The sequence below is a fragment of the Filicampus tigris genome, chromosome 5 (assembly GCF_054856515.1).
Source record: "Filicampus tigris isolate MCC_2025a chromosome 5, RoL_Ftig_1.0, whole genome shotgun sequence".
NCBI lineage: Eukaryota > Metazoa > Chordata > Actinopteri > Syngnathiformes > Syngnathidae > Filicampus > Filicampus tigris.
Window position 1 is genome coordinate 2,845,086 of NC_141221.1, and position 17,342 is coordinate 2,862,427.

Consider the following 17,342-nt stretch of genomic DNA (forward strand, 5'->3'; position numbering starts at 1 on the left):
AGAATGATGTCCTGTACTCTATATTGTAGTCTAATAATGATTTCAGCGGGTATCTCCTCTCGCCTCAATTATCAAAGCACAGAGGGCTGATTAAAAAGTAATGAGTCTTCTGCCTGTGGGCTGCCTTACATCATGCATGTAGTTTTTTTTTTCAAGAATATGTTCCCAGCAGGCCCACTAGTTGAAACACAGCATTCTGATTCATTTTGCGTTTGTGGAATATAATTTAAGCGGCAAAATGCACTCATTTTTAGCCATCTCTGGGGCGGCCATTTTGTCTTCTGTCGACTGAAAATGACATCACAACTGCTCAGGTAACGACCAATCGCGGCTTAGCTGTTTTTTTTAATCTGAGCCTTGATTGGTCGTTGTGAGCAGTTGTGATTCATTTTCTCATTGTCATTTTCAGTCGACAGAAGACAAAATGGCCTCCCTCAGAGATGGCTAAAAACGAGTGGATTAACACTTATACCACAAACGCAATATTTATCAGAATGCCTTGTTACGACTAGTGGGCTAGCATAGAAAAAAATATCTTTGGGTTGATTTCACTCTTTAAAACTGCATCGATTTACAAGCACTTATCTTAACATCCTAGCTTCTGCGCCCATTAAGTCTGACTTTTGTTGCGGCATTTGTACATGAAATTGAGGTGGCAGGTCTTAGCTTGATTTTATAGTTTTGCTGAAAGTTTGGATGGGAGCTAGCAGGACCAGTGTTTGCACAAAGATCAACACACACACACACACGCGTGCACACACATCACAGCTCGCAGACACAGCAGAGTGTAAAGTTCCTGATCCATCTCTGTCTGGTCAATTAGCTGAGCTCAGCGCTGCAGCATCATTAGTGGGCGCTGAGGGTGTTTGTCTCTGTCGCTGCGCAGCCTTGGCCAGGATGAATAGCATTGCTGCAGTGTGCACGCACGCACCCACGCACCAAAGAGCACAACTCTCCCAAGTGGGGCGAGCCGGGCTGAACAAAGTCACTACACAGTATACGTACGCTTAGCGGGCACTTTGTATCATCCGTTTTAAAAGGGACAAAAAGTCCAATTGAAGTGCTTGTGGATATTCTCACAAATCCAGGTCATTTCTTTCTCAGGGCAAGGGCACTGAATTGATCGCAACTGGAATGCTCTGTTTGTCTGAGAAGAAGTTTCGCTTCATCAGTTCCTCCAACAAGGCTTGGTTAGGACAGTTTGGCATGAGTTGCTAACTATTTATGCTCCAAGTTAGAGGCCCCACCACCAAAAACGGTATACTTTTTTTAGGCGGTAAATGCCTTGCAGAGAGGCCTCTGTCGGTCAACAAGTCGTTGGGTGCGCTCTAAAAACAGTTGGTTTAAAAATAACACAATTTGGGGGCAAAAATGGACAGATCCACTAAATTTAAAACAAGCCCCAAAATGGGTAGTTTTGTACAAAACAACCCCCCAAATTGGGCTTTTTTTGTACAACACAAGAAGGTGGGTTAAATTGTGGATCAGTCCATTTTTGACCTCAAATTGTGTTATTTATAACCAAATTGAGTGTGGCTACTCGAGTATCTTGCCATGGAGTAGTGTGATGGCCAGAGGTGGGCACTTTACTCAATTTTGTTGCTCCGTCATTTGTCATCCCTCACTTTTCGTGACGAACTGGATTGTAATCATCAGTCTGTCAGTTTTAAGTCCATCAGAAGTCTGTCCGGCCGTCAGACCTTTTGGGACACACTATTTATCCTGAATGTAATTTTGACATTTTTATCGTTTGAGTCTACAGGCGCTGTCATTTTCTTTTGCGATTCTAAGACAGCAATTCAATCATGATGAATATAATTAAATATACATATTACAAAAATGGAAAAAAACACACCTAAATACCTGTGGAACGGTAAACATTCTAATACAATTGTACTCTACATACCGTATTTTCCCGACTATAAGTCACGTTTTTTTTTTCCCATAGTTTGGCTGGGGGTGCGATTTATACTCCAGAGCGACTTATGTGTGAAATTATTAACACATTATTACCTGTATTATGCATTTTATGGCTGGTATGACATATAGTCTGGAAAACACGGTAATATTATGGTTATTTTATATATGTATTATGTTCGTGATACTTTTGATAAGATGTTTTTACCAAAACAATTGCTTATGGCCACATTATGCCGCCGCCCCTGTGTGACCTATATCTTTGCTACTGTAACAACGAAAATTTCCCCACTGTGGGATCAATAAAGGCATTCTTATCTTATCTTATCTTATACACCTATAACTGCTCTGTACATTGAAAACCTGCATATGAACCTCAGTGTTTATTTGGTTTTCCCATAGTAAAACCTTTTTGTTAACTCGGTGATTGACACTTCATCATCCCCTTCCTCAACAAGTGCAACTCTACATCCTCTTAGTCGGCGAAAGGGTGCAAGCCCACACGCTGGATAGGCTTCACTGTAACTACAGGTGAGAGGGAAAGTGTGGTCACGATATTCATCCCCGAGGAAAAATCCAAGTTAAACTAAACAGACACCTTGCAGTATGTTTAAATTGTGTTCGAAAACAACTGCACATGGAGGCAGTCGTGTCTGCATGTGATCTGCTTTACAAGTGTAGAGGAGGTGTTGCGAAGGAAGTCTCCAAGACCTTGAGGTGCGAGTATGGCGGGTCAGAGAGGTCCCCACCTCCAGCACACACATCTCACCTCATCAAGCAGCACAGATACTTGAGCCAAGGCAACGTCTGGTGAAAAGGAAGCTCAAGGATACAAATCATGCCTCGAAATGAGGTACACCTGCACAATCGGTTTAGAGTCGAGTCAATTCTGCCTTGACAAAAACGAGAAAGGTCAGATCGGATTGGTCCAGATGAAGCACTGCAGTTGTACAATGCTGCAAACCAGAGCAACAATAACTAACAGGTGTTCCCCGGATGTATTATTGAACACCAGGAGGACAGTAAAAGGCAAACACAATGAGCACACTCATGTAGGAGCTGCTGTTGGCCACGGCCCACGCCTAGACACTCATATGCAGACTTGCACAAGTCACGCAGCTCCCATCAGGCCCTGCTGCTTAAAGCGGAAGTCAACCCAAACATATTTTTTTCAAGAATATGCTCCCAGCCGGCCCACTAGTTGAAACACGGCATTCTGATTAAATTTGCATTTGTGGAATATAAGTTAAGCAGCAAAATGCACTGGTTTTTAGCCATCTCTGGAGGCAGCCATTTTGTCTTCTGTCGACTGAAAATGACATCACAACTGCTCACAACGACCAATCACGGCTGACCTGGTTTCTGAATCTGAGCCGTGATTGGCCCACAGAATATTGTGTTTTATGTCTAGATTCAGTAAATAAGGAACCTAGCAAAAGGAAGATTAGTCTCTCTTCTTTCATTAGAAAAAAAAGGTTGCTTTCTATTTTTTGGCACAGGAGCCAACCGCACACGGCTATTATCCACGGCGCCATGTGCTCTACACCAAATATGACGGCCCCCTGTCAGTACATTTAAGATTTTATGTAGGAGAGCCCCTTGCACTGGAAAAAAAAATAAAATCAATAAAAAAATAAATCGCAGTATGTGGTTATTTTTTGATTGGTCATTGGATGTTGAAGTCTGGATCTTTTAAACACGCATGGAGCATGAAAATATATGAAGATACTGTGATGTACTGTGCATTGGTTCAATAAAAAAAAAAAAAAAAAAAACAGACATGCATGATTTTTATCCATAAAATGTCAGTTTTGTCATATGTGTAATTAGTAAGTGTGAAGTCCCACGGGGCCAACCTCGTCGCGCTGATGAAAACTTGTTTGACTTGATTTAAGAGGTCCAGATTAACCACTGTGGGTCAAGGTTTTTCCACATATGCTCAGCACAAAGTGAATGTGAAGCTATTCTGGGATATTGGACAAATAAGTCCCACTCCTCACACATTTCCAGCCCGTGCAGATGTGCTTTAAACCCGCGCAGCCTGTAATCTCTCACAGGAAAGAGGCGGTTTCCCGCATCAAGCCAGACGGAGCTGTCTTTACCTCACCTTTCCCTCTCACTCGCCAGCTCCCCATCACTCGCCGTTTTTCCCGACAACATGCCTTCACTGATGCCGATGGCACTGAGAGGCTCTCAGTCTACCCCTTCCCACCAGCAGGCTGTGGTGTGTAATTAGAGAGCAGCACCAAGCCCGGTGGTCAGACCGGTGGGCTGACTGCTGACAGCCGTGCTTGTTTGGCTACAGACACGAGTTCCCTCTGGCACTTGCAGACAGGAGCTGTGGCTTAGGTAGACCCTCTCTGCACAGGATGCCTTCCATAAATCTCCCCCTTTCTCCCCTAATTCTTCCACTTGCTCGGAAAAGGGTCTTCATCAGGGGAAAAAAAACAAAAAAAAACGCCCCATAGGGCTTTAGGCCAGATGGACGAGAATACCTGCAAAGGATACTAATCATGGGTAAAATGGAGCACTACTGACAGTTACCACCTTGTCCTCTAATCACTAAGCAGGTAGTCCAGCCCCTATGCTTTGTTTTGAGATGTGAACATGTGGTGGTGGTCTGTTTTCTATGAGAGACAGTAAATGTTGTCTCATGACCCATTTGAACCGAAAACAGAAACTTGTGTTTCCATGACAGCAGCTTTCTTTTGGAGCCTGAAAATATTCTTTGGTGTAACAAATTGATTAGAGCGGCACCCAATCTAAGGTTATGTGTTCTGTAATGATTAGTACGCCAGTATGTAGAAGCCCTTCGAATAAAATGATAATTTCATCAATGATCAAATATGATCAATATCCTTATAGGTTAAAAAAACAACAAAAAAACAGTCAAGAACAATCTGATTAATACATTCAATTATAGATGAGTTGCATTCCTGAACAGAAAAAGCTTTTGCGGTTGAATATTATGCTTAGTTTCTGAATAATCGCAGAAACTTAGAGTAAGCTTGCTCCAAGTTTAAATTTGTTTCAATTCCCTCATCCCTGTTCAAAATTGGAAATTGCATGTCGAAAGCTCAATAAAAATAAAGACTCTGCATTAAACCTCTTCATGATGCTAGGTGGTCTCTTCTTGCTTTTGTGACTAGCGGCCTGATGGATTTATGACATACTAAACAGACAAGGGATTTGTATAATAATAAGTCATTAATGGATCATTGAGAATTCTCATGAACAACATGACGTCAACTTTATGCTACAGCAATGCAGACCTCCTAGACAGAATAAACTTGCTCAGTCTGACATTGGCATGGAAAAAGCAGGGAGATTCTCCCATCCCTCAACTGCAACCTCTGCACACGGATGGAAAATGATTAGAGTGAGTTTACCCAGGCTAGCCAAGTTAGCACGCTAGCATCAAGTTTCTATTATGCTAATGTTGACAGTTGTAAAAAAAAATAAATAATAATATTCCTGAAAAATAATTTCTGTAATCAGAATACAGAAATAAGGTACCTGCACTATGCAATTTGTACCTCAACTATGCATCCATCCATTTTCTATACCGATTATCCATTTCAGATTGTGTGTTGGAGCCATATTTCTTTTTCAAGAATATGTTGCCAGCAGGCCTACTAGTTGAAATACGGCATTCTGATTAATATTGTGTTCGTGGAATATGAGTTAATCCACCCGTTTTTAGCCATCTCTGGCGACGGCCATTTTGTCAATTCTGTCGACTGAAGATGACATCACAACTGCTCACAACGACCAATCACGGCTCACCTGTTTTCTGAAGCTGAGCCATGATTGGTCGTTATCTGAGCCCTGAGCAACTTCGATGTCATCTTCAGTCGAAAGAAGTGACAAAATGGCCGCCCCCTGAGCTAGTTAAAAACGTGTGGATTTCTCATATTCCACAAACGTAATATTAATCAGAATGACGTGGTTAGACTAGTGGGCCTGCATAGAACATATTTTGGAAAAAAATATGTTTAGGTTGACTTTCTATTTAAGTGCATTTTTTTTTTTTTTTTCAATAAAGGAATTGTTTTTGCTGCTGTCACGGTCTTACCAACAGGCAGTGGCATCAAAACCATTTTCTTAATGCCATGCAAGCAAACCTAAGTGTGGTTGATGTAAAGCGGCCATAGTTAGCAGTGGGCACATCTGTTGAATTACAGAGTTAAGTTTGAATGTGGTGAGACAGGCTGCTCCAACCCATCCGACAGTCTTTAAACATTTCCTGCACTTGGAAGGCGCAGATGTTTCATAAAAGTGCATGACAGGCCAGTGACACGGCATACCCACTTCACTTTTAATTCGGAGGGACAGACACCTGATGAATGCCTACCTGATGACCCTGATCCACCTTCAATGTTCACCCTCTGACTCGCTGATAGAATAATTGTTCGTAGGCTATACCATATTTACTCTTATAATTATTGTAAGGTTTCTACTTATTTTGGTTGACATTTGTTTTGTCTTTTTTCCTCTCTTTTTATTCCTCTCTTTCAAGAAGCCTACTTGGCATTTTGTCCAATGATGCAAGACCTTTTTTTCCCTCTTCTCTTGATCCCGCGGTCATTTGGGGAAACATCGAAAACAAGAAACCACACACTCCACCGCTGGTTTGGTGTGGCAGGGAGGTGGCTTAGCGTGGGTAACCTCTCAATATAAAACACTCCCGACACACCGCAGCCTTGAATAATCCATCCTTAACACGCTGCCACAGCTGGCCAACACGCAACAGCTCGAAAAACAACATAGACCAGAAAAAGCCATCCAATATAAATGTACAAAAACAATATATTTCTTGCTGTTGAAATATTAGATGGGCTGCTCGAAGCTCCACTCTGGGACTAAAATAATGAACTATATAAATTAATGTTGCTGTAGCTGGTTGTGTTTTACTGTAACTGTTCTTGTTTTCACAGTGGTTCACAATTTCATCATTCATCGTTAGTCCTGCCATCTGGAAACACAGACAACTTTGGCTGTGAAATTCAATGGTGTATGAAACGCAAACAGTCTGGAAACCTGACAGGTGATAATTAGGACAAAAGTTGAACAAAAATGTTTCAGTGTAACGAAAATCTTGCTAGTAATCCCTGATTTCACATAGCGGCGATTACTATTTGCGCAATCGCACATTTACAGTCACGTGTTATTGTTCTTTCTTTCGTTCTTTTATAACAAGAGTGTATTATTTTTAGCCCTTTTTATACTCTTGTCTCAGAGGGAGATCTTGTGTGTTTAACGGCACCACATTTATTTGACAGCTGTAGTTGTAGATTGTAAGAAACGCCAACATATAGCAAACCATAACCACAATTTTTTTTTTCTTGGGTTGCAGATTATATTTCTGCGTCTGTACAAGAAAAGTCCAAAGTTCAAAATGTGAAAACCAGAGCCAAGGAGCTGACAAAAATCTTACCTTAAAGTAACGAATTGAATAAAAATAATTTTGATGGTTTGCATTAAGTTTCGTCTTTCAGTCATGACCATAGTGAATTTATCTTTTGCACTTTAGGGGTCTTTAATATTGGTGGATCAGCCAGGACACTAGCCATGGTGTCGTAGCGTCACTGACTCACTGTGTACAGTTCTTGTGCCCTCTAATACTAAAAAGATCCGAAAACGCACGTTAGTTAGTTAGCACAAGTTTCCCATGTCTCTAGAATGCAAACGCTTGAATTATATGGATCTGATCCAAGCGTCTTATGTCAAATCTGCTAACAAACAACGAAACCATTAAAAAAAAAGAAAACCCATTTGATAGAGTCCTTTATTTTCTCTTTTTGTTCTACCTGCTTGTTTGTTCTGTTGCACCAGGAGTTACTTAGCTTGCAGCAGGACATAGAGCAGTTTCATTGTTTTGAGTTTGACTGTTACTTTCCTATAGGCAATTCAAACCCATTCATTACATCACCTGCTTTGTTCCTGTCAGAGCGCGAACTGCTGATTTTAGAGACGGCTGCTTCCCACAACGGTCACTCCTAGTATGCCGTAAGAGACCATCACATGCTGCGGTAAATTACTGAATTTCATTTCATTGGTCAGAGAATGACTTATTTACCATACATCATGTATCTATGCCAGCAGCGAGCAGTGACAGGAAGAACAATTACCGTAAATGTTACGCTAGATGGCAGGAGGTACTTAACACATCACTCCACTTTTTCAAACTTGTTTTTGGTGTTTTTTCTCATGTAAAATGTGCACCTTAGCTCTGGGAAGCATTCCTCTCGGAGAAAGAAAAAAAAAGAAAAAGGACTAAAACAATGTAAAACATGGTACCGCTTGCTATAGGATAATCTACTCTCAACCAATCATACAGATGAATTCCTAGCCATGAGACCCTCTCCTCTGGCCCTAATTACTTTCCAGAGGTTGACAAGTGCTCCAACTCTGCAGCCAAGCATGGCCCGCTCCACAAAGATGACATGTGAACACGGTCCATGTGACACGTCCACTCTAACCGGCTTTATTTGTCGAGTTTGCTCCGAACACTTACGATGTCTCCTTCTGGCCACGGCAGCCATACGCGATTTTCCTCTTGTAATATGATATGCGTGAGTGCATGTACACATTAGAGTGGGCTTTCAATAAAAGCTATATTTGTCCACAGACAGCCATGCACACAATAGAAACAGTTGTGTCCTCTCTGACAAATGTGCAGACATAGCCCTGGTAACCAGGCACAAAAGTGCTTGTTGAGCACAAACGCTGTGCGATAGTGACTGCAGGCATCCTTCTAGTCTAGAGCCAAGCAGGCATTGCCAAACTGCAGTCATGAGGACCGTATAATAAATAATAAATTGCGCTTTAATAAACAAACCCGCTTCACTTCGCATGGCTCCAAATGAACTGGGAACGGCAACAGTGTGTCATGTTTTGTTTTTCTCATGATTTAACTTCTTTTGGACAGCGTTGCCCAATCGCACCAAGCTCGGAGATGTCATTTACCGCGGGAACATCTCACGTAACACCCAAATTCTTTATTTTTCCCCTCGGATCATTCCAGTGGGGCGTTATTGGGCCCTGCTCTGGGATTTGTCTGGAAGAAAAATGTCCAACGACATTTTCTGAAATCGCTGTCAGATTGCAGATGTGGGAAAGAGGCATTTGATTTATCGGCCTTCCTAAACGACTCCCCCTACCCCCAATTAAGTTAACCCGCCGAAAAATGTGCGTGTATGTGTGTGTGCATCCACTTGTATGTACTTGGAAGTGAAACGCCAACTTATAACCCTGGGTGTGAAAAGTTTACGAAAGCTTTGTGAGAATACATAATGTATTCTTTCTCAACGCTGTACGTGCACATCAATCTTTTTGAAAACTCAAAACAACAAACCATACCTCCCACACATGAAAATGACTTCAACCACAGTTGCTTCTAATCTGGCACACTGATGTAAAAATTAAGTCATTCTGAGTCAGTCATTGTATAAATGTATCCACACAGAGCTGCAAAAGCTTGATTTGCAGGTATACTTACGACAGCTCGCGGCGTTTTAATTACGCGGAATGAAAATCCACCTGATCAAAGCGCAGCTGTCGAGGTGTACGACTTTCTGCAAGCGGGCGTGGGGAATCTTTTGTCGTGGGCTTGATTTAAGCCCTGTAATATCTATTGTTGAACATACAAGCGTGGCACACCCACAGGGACTTTGATTTAGACAGCTCCTATTTTTTCCCCCGAATAGAAAGCTCACTTAAGAGTGTCAAACAACATGTCAGAAAACTACAGCGAGGGAGAGCTTGCTAAGAATAGTTGTGAGTTTGCGAGGTTACAAAACATCAGAGACAAGACGTATAATCAACTGAATGACTCTTTTACATATGAATACACTGTCAGGATCATCTTTTATATATATATATATATATATATATATATATATATATATATATATATATATATATATATATATATATATATATATATATATATATATATATATATATATATATATATATATATATATATATATATATATATATATATATAGAGATGAGAGAGAGAGAGAGAGAGAGCGAGAGCGATAGATAGATATATAGCTAGATAGATGGATAGATATATGGATGGATAGATAGAAAATATGTTAAAGTGGCCCTTGCATCCTTTGACTTTTCTGTATTCGGCCATAGGTGGAAAAACAATGGACACCCCTGATGTAGTGTAAGTACAGCCAACGTCTACATACAAGTACACGCGCACGCGCACACACACACACACACACACACACACACACAAGTTACGTGTACAAGTGCAGACACACTAAAGCATGAGTATATGTAGGAAGAGGGAGTGAAGTAATTGAGAGTGTGATGCTGAGCTGAGTCTAATCCTTGAGTGAATGGCGTGCTGTGTGCCAGGCATTCCTCTGTGTCTTTTTAAGGCTTTTGGGGGATTAGACCCCACTTACTTCCAGGGCCGCAGGGTGGGATCAAAGCTGACTTGACTTTTTCAGGCTCAGCTTGTGGAACATTCAGGTGGCACCATGGAACAGAACACCATGGCCAAAATGCGATACGCTGACACAGGTCGGACGCACCTGGTGGGGGTCAAACTTGCCGTGATCCAACACAGCACTCACTGTCAATCTGCCCGCTGATTGATGGCAAGGAGGTTTTAGTGGCAATCACAGGTACGATGGCCCTCACATTAAAGAAGTTAGATAAATACTATATGAAACATATAGCCTGCCTCTATTCAAAGTGGAAGTCAACCTAAACATATTTTTTTCAAGAGTTTTTTTCAAGGCATTCTGATAAATATTGCCTTTGTGGAATAAGAATGAATGCACCCGTTTTAAGCCATTTCTGGGGGTGGCCATTTTGTCACGTCTGTCGATTGAAAATGACATCACAGTTGCTCGTGGCTCAGGTAACGACCAATCAAACCTCACCTGTTTTCTGAAGCTGAGGCGTGAATGGTCGTGATCTGAGCCCCGAGCAACTTCAATTTCATCTTCAGTCGACAGAAGTGAAAAAAATGGCCGCCCCCCTGAAATGGAGAAAAGGGGCCGGATTTTGCTGCTTAACTCATATTCCACAAACGCAATATTCATCAGAACGCAGAATATTTCGACTAGTGGGCCTGCTGGGAGCATATTCTTGAAAAATGTTTGGGTTGACTTCCGCATTCATGACAGAGTTTCACAATATGGACCTCATTTCCACAGCACAGCCATTACAAGGGCTTAACTTGCACCCAGCAAAACAGACTACAGACAAAACAAACCTGAGCTTAGCTGACCTCTCAAGAACTGTGCGGATCCGTAAAACATCTGACCTTTAGCCCGTTACAACAAACATGGGTTCGCCTTTAATCCGCTGCAAAGGAGGTGGAGGTAAATCTCCCTTCATGTGTGTGTGAACCGGCTCCAGGAGCTGCGTGCAAGGATGACACTAATTACTCAAATGGAGGAATTCGGGAAGCTATCTGTCGCATCTCAGGGTTGATGACAAGTACTTCACCTAACTGATGTAAATACACATTTCCCCTCAGGAAATAAGCACAATGATGTCCGGGGGATTTCAGGAAAACAACCTGCCGATAAACATCATGATAACAGGCTTGGACCTGCACAAAAATAAAATCCTCACTTGTTGGGTCTGGATTATGCTCTCCGTCCTATTCTTTCTCTTTTTTGCACATGCGGAGGGCTATTATCCTTGAAAGCCAATTGTGTGCCTCATATACCCTCTGTACACATCCTTTTAACATGTTTCATGTCTGCTTTTTCTGGACACACACACACACACACGCACAAGCAGCCACCCAAACCCAAAATGACGACACCCCAGGTCTGGCAAATGTTCCTCCAGCATGAGGTTCTGTCTCGTGTCTACATCCTCCGAGAAGAAAGTGGGCCTTCATGCATGCAGGGACTTGGTGTGTTTGTGTTTTGGCCCACTGGAGATAAGTATGCTTGCGCTCTGTGCTCAACAAAGGGATGATAAAGTAAAAAACACAGACACAGGGGATGGGGAGGGAGATTTCTTTTACAGCTCTAGATGAGGATCAGAGTGTTCAGCCAGGCACTGATGTGGCAAAAGCGGCTAAAAGCAATGAAAAGGCAACAAACGCAAATTGCAACAATATACTGGTTGGTCTCTTTGTAATTAAAAATAAAATAAATGCTGTTCAACTGTTTTCCACTAGCTTTGTTGTTCTAATTGCCTTTTTCAAAGCGGTAGTTTGGGGTTTGATTCCATGAAATTCAACACTGAAATGCAGCTGTTGTTGTTAGCCTTAATTGTGTTCATTTTTAGGTTTTAGTAAGTATGTCTCTGATGTGAATTCAATTGCATCTTATATTAAGCACCGGGGATGTATGTGACAAATAATGTAACAAACGATCGCGCCGATACTAAACGCATGCGTTGCATATTAGGATTAAAAGATGGAGGGGGGAAAAAAAGATGGAACTGTTATTTCTTGCATGGAGACAAAATGCATTTTGTCTCTTTTACTGATTACATCCATTAAACTAGTCCAAAAAGTATGAATAATACAAAAATGTGTTGGGGCCAAACATTAAAATCAACAGTGGTTTCCCTTAGGGTATTTTCAGTTTAAAAGGGAGATTTATGAGCTGAAGAAGGAGTGCTCCTAGTTGTAGAGCAGATGTAGGGATTTTTTTTTTTTTTTTTGCCTCATTTTTTGGCAACGCCACACCAGATGATGATGCAGTCGAGGAAGACTCTCACTAACACATTGTTGCTCCCTCAATGTTATTTGTTGTCCTGCTTGAATGGCTAAGGATGATTCTAGACAATCTGACCACTCTAAAATAGCGCTACAAATCCTTTTCTTTGCTTTTGGAATCACAGGGAAATGAGATAATAATAACATTTGTCAAGAGCAAATCTTGGTCCAAAATGGCTTTATGTGTGTGTCGCTTAACATGTTGTTGACGCTGATTTAAAAACGTTCTTAATTTTCTTCTAGCAAATGAGGTTTTTGACTATTTTTTTTTGTTTTTAAGATTGACCTATAAATGGCACAATACAGATTTTACCATGTGTTGTAATTTATTGCTATGACGTTTCAGGAAAAAAATTCACTATTAATGAATGAATACTGAATTACTAAATGTATTATTTTTAATATTATTATTGACCTGATGCGCTAAAGAAAAAAAACAAATAATCTCGAAAAGTTACTAAATCTATTACTATATTACATATATTATTATTATTGACCTGATGTGCTAAAGGAAAAAAAAAAAATCTAGAAAAGTTTACTTACAACTGATAAAAACAGGCATAGGCAGAAAAGATAGAGCAAGGAAGTGTTCTCACTCCTTCATCTTCTTTATCTGTCTGCCTTCACACCAGAATGTTGGTCTTATCAGTCCAACATGTCCACAGTTGACTGTGTGAAGAAATGCACACGATGATGAAAGGACACACAAATACACACAAACACAGAGAGCGCTAGGGGAGGGTGCCATGCAGAGGACTGGAAACAGATTACAGGAGGAGCAGCGGAGCGGGGAAACAGATGAAAATTTAGCCAAGCTGTCAACGCCTCCTCATCGCAGACAAACAACAGGCCAGATGAGAAGCTAACAACTACACCATCAATCATGCTGTTCCTGTCAGCTAATAAAAGACAGCGCGCGATGGGTTCAGGTCCACGAGGGTCTGCCGACCCTCCACTCGGACCTGCTGCGATGTGCTTACAAAGGAACCCGAGCTCCCCCCTCTCCAAGCGCCTCTATGCTGGCATCCACCATGTTTTACAACAACAGCAGTCTTCCCTACACTCCTTCACACCCACAGTGTGAGAAAGAGCTGATGGAGGAAAAGAAAAAGTTCAAGAAAAACTCCACAGTAGACTCTTATACCACCCACAATTTCCCTGCATAAGTACAAGTTTGTTCACGTGCAACCAGAAGATTCCTAATCTCCAAAATGAAGAGGGGGGGAAAAAAAAATTGATCACATTTCTAAATACATAAAACAAGTTCAATTTTGTTTTACGATACATCGGTAACCGCAGCAGAGTACGAGCCCTGGAACCTGTTGTATTTTGTAGATTGATTTCCACATATCTCACAAGAGCTCGGATCAGGGATGATCATTATATGGCATTAACTTCACAAGTGCGCTTTCCTTTTTGTCTTTTTATTGTGGTACTTACTCCAAATTGCACAATGGGATGGCCACCAAAAAAAATGGAAATCAAAAGCAAAACATTGTTCTGTCCTGGCTTCATGGTATGATATTGTGAAATGACAATAAGACAACAAGAACAGACTGCACACTAGAAAGTCGGCTGTGTTTTGTGAGAATGTGAAGAGACTCGAATTCCAATCAGTAATCTCTCTCTAATGACTATCTCTATTTCCATTATTTCTTGAGGGGAAATAATAGTTTCTAACACTCACTTATATGTAAAAACATGACTTTGACAATTTTGTCTTTGCTTAATTGTTTTCCAGGTTCAGCATGCACGGAAAAAAAAGAAAAAAAACAAAACAAAAAAAACTGCATTTGGAAGCGATTAGAAATTTAGATATAGTGCAGATGCTGTTGTGATTTCATTATTATTGCATCAGAACAAAGATAATTTAGGACTCAGCTGTTGTATTTAGTCAACGAGGTCAAAATAAATGATCAAAGTTTCATGAACAGAGAAAGAACAGGGTTTTTTTTTCGTTCTTTGGAGACTTTTGGGGGTATGAACTCATGTTCAGTTAGACCTTCCAAGAGACTTGTTATTAATTATTAGAAAAGTCATGGTCTGAAGTTATGCTCAAAATGTTTGTGTCATGTACGTGTGTGTCCCACAGTCTTCGGACAGTGGCAAACCAGCAGGTCTTCTGCATGAATTTGGTGCCGTGGTGTAACCATATACTCTGTACATTACTGTCCTTGCAGAATGGGCTGTGTCACATGCTGCATTAAATTACTCATGAAAGTCAGACTCTGGTTCAGATCAACCTTTAAAACTCGGATGCTGCATCTGCATAACACTGCACACGACTCTTGCCAGGCCACTATAAAAACGTATTTCTGTTTGAAGCCCTGCAATTACAAATGACATCATCTGTGGCGAGATGGATGATAAGTCTCCACGGCAATTGGAAAATGGAAGTTACACTGAACAAAAATATCAACTTTTGATTTTGCCCGCATTTTTCATGAACTGGATGCAAAGATCGAAAACTTCTACAATGCAATAGGCCACTTCCCTCAAATATTATTCACAAATCTGTCTGAATCGGCGTTAGTGAGCATTTGTCCTTTGTGGAGATAATCCATCACCTCACAGGTGTGTCATATCAAGATGCTGATTAGACTGCATCATTATTGCACGTGTGTTCCTTCCACAATAAAATACCACTCAGAAAGGTGCACTTTTTCTTTATTGTGGTGACCACAGTTTGCCTGACGCAGTGCAACACATCGCCTTCGCATAGGGCTGATCAGGTTGTTGATTGCGGCCTGTGGAATGTCGGCCCACTCCTCTTTAATGACTGTTGTTGGATATTGGCAGGAACTGGAACAGGCTGTCATAGAATACGTCATCCAGAGCACCTCGAACATGCTCCAATGGGCGACATGTCCGGTGAGTATGCTGGCCATCCAAGAACTGGGATGTTTTCACCTTCCGGGAATTGTCTACAGATCCTTGCGAGATAGGGCCATGCATTATCATGCTGCAACATGAGGTGATGTATGGCACAAAAATGGGCCTCAGGATCCCATCACAGTATTTCCGAGCATCCAAAATGCCATCTATACAATGCACCCGTGTTTTGTTGAGCATAACATACGCCTGCCCACACCATAAGACCATCGCCACCATGGGCCATTCGATCCACAATGTTGACATTACAAATCATTCACCAGTCTGTCATCTTTCCTGAACAGCGAAAACTGGGATTCATCGGTGAAGAGAACACCTCTCCAACGTGCCAGACGCCATTCAACGCCCACTCAAGTCAGTTAGGACGACGAACTGCGGTCAGGTCTGGACCCCGATGGACGATGAGCATGCAGATAAGCTTCCCTGAGCTGGTTTGTGCTGACATTTTTTGCTTATGCAAAGAAATTGTTGCAGCAGCTGTCCAGGTGTCTGGTCTCAGACAATCTTGGAGGTGAACATGTTGGATGTGGAGGTTGTGTTTATATTTTGCTTGAGTGTATTTTAAACTTTCAGCTCCGTGTTCTTCCACTCTCCCTATAAGGCCATTAGAGTAAAAACTCCTTACCATTCATAAATATGAGGTGTATAAGTAAAGTTCCAGGAAAGGCGTCCTAAAAGACACTTTTCAAACCCAAATGACGGGTTTTGGGTTAGGGTGCGCTAACCCATCGGCCAGATGATCAACCAGCAGCACGCCTACAAAACGGTCTTGTGGTGTTTGCTTTGTTCAGTGCGTGGTGGCTCACAATGCCCTGAGCATCTCACAGTTCCTGGTTAACAAGAACTTTGCCGTGCTGAAGTAGCCTCCTCACTCACCCACACTGACTCTGTGTTACTGTTTTCTCCTCTTCCTGCCATTCATTCATCTACCCTTCCATCCTCTACAAATCCACCTACTGTGTCCATTTATGTTGATCCTTTGGTGTATAAAACCATTCTTTAGTCTTATTCATTTGTCCAGTTGTCCTTTCATTGAGCCAATCCACTCATTCACGTGTAGTACAATAAATCAACCAATCAATCTTTAAATCCATCATTTGTTCCTTTAGCGATACATCAAACTGTCTTTTCATCTATTCAAGGCACCATCATTCATGTCTATCCGTCAATGTCAATCCATTCATGTATTCATAGGTATATTCTTTGATCCAAAAACGCATTCATGTTCATTTATTTTTTTGAATGATGGTTTTTAAATTCATCTCTCCATCTAACCTTACATACAGTTTCATCCATATAGACCCCCATCATTCTGTCAACCAATTATCCATGTATCCATTCATCAAGACAAGAGTGGCTGGAGGGAGTTGATTGGTCAAGACAAGGGACCAGGCTGACGAGAACAGGTGGGAAGAAAACCCAACGAGCAAGACATGAAAAAGGCGCATGAGGAAACAAGACATAACATGAACCAAAACGAAATGTAACCGAAGCAGCAAAAACAGAGGATGATGCAATCTATTCAGGTTCCCCTCTACAAATCTCTTCTTTAGTCCATCCAAACCACCATCCATCTGTCCATCCATGTGCCAACCATCCATCTTGCAATCTATCCATAAAACCAACCATGCATGAGTGATCCATCATTTCATTCATTTATCTTGTATATCTCCGTAAAGTACCGTACAGTTCAGTTGTCCGTTCATCAATCCATCACATCGTCCTCAGCAAGTTACATTTTCTTCAAGCCATCCATTCATCTAATAACCATTTACATACAACCCATCGTATTAGCTAGACATCCATTTTCCGACGT

At 41.4% G+C, this 17,342-nt stretch overlaps 1 protein-coding gene and 1 long non-coding RNA gene across 6 annotated transcripts in view; one reads left to right on the forward strand and one right to left on the reverse strand.

Moving 5' to 3' along the window:
- Window positions 1-17,342, reverse strand: part of emid1 (EMI domain containing 1) — a 57,301-nt gene that overhangs the window by 18,886 nt on the left and 21,073 nt on the right. The window lies entirely within an intron of this gene.
- LOC147146877 (uncharacterized) lies at window positions 15,291-16,428 on the forward strand. Its single transcript, XR_015086956.1, has 3 exons — window positions 15,291-15,366; window positions 15,434-15,505; window positions 15,811-16,428. It is a non-coding gene; the product is annotated as an uncharacterized LOC147146877 (long non-coding RNA).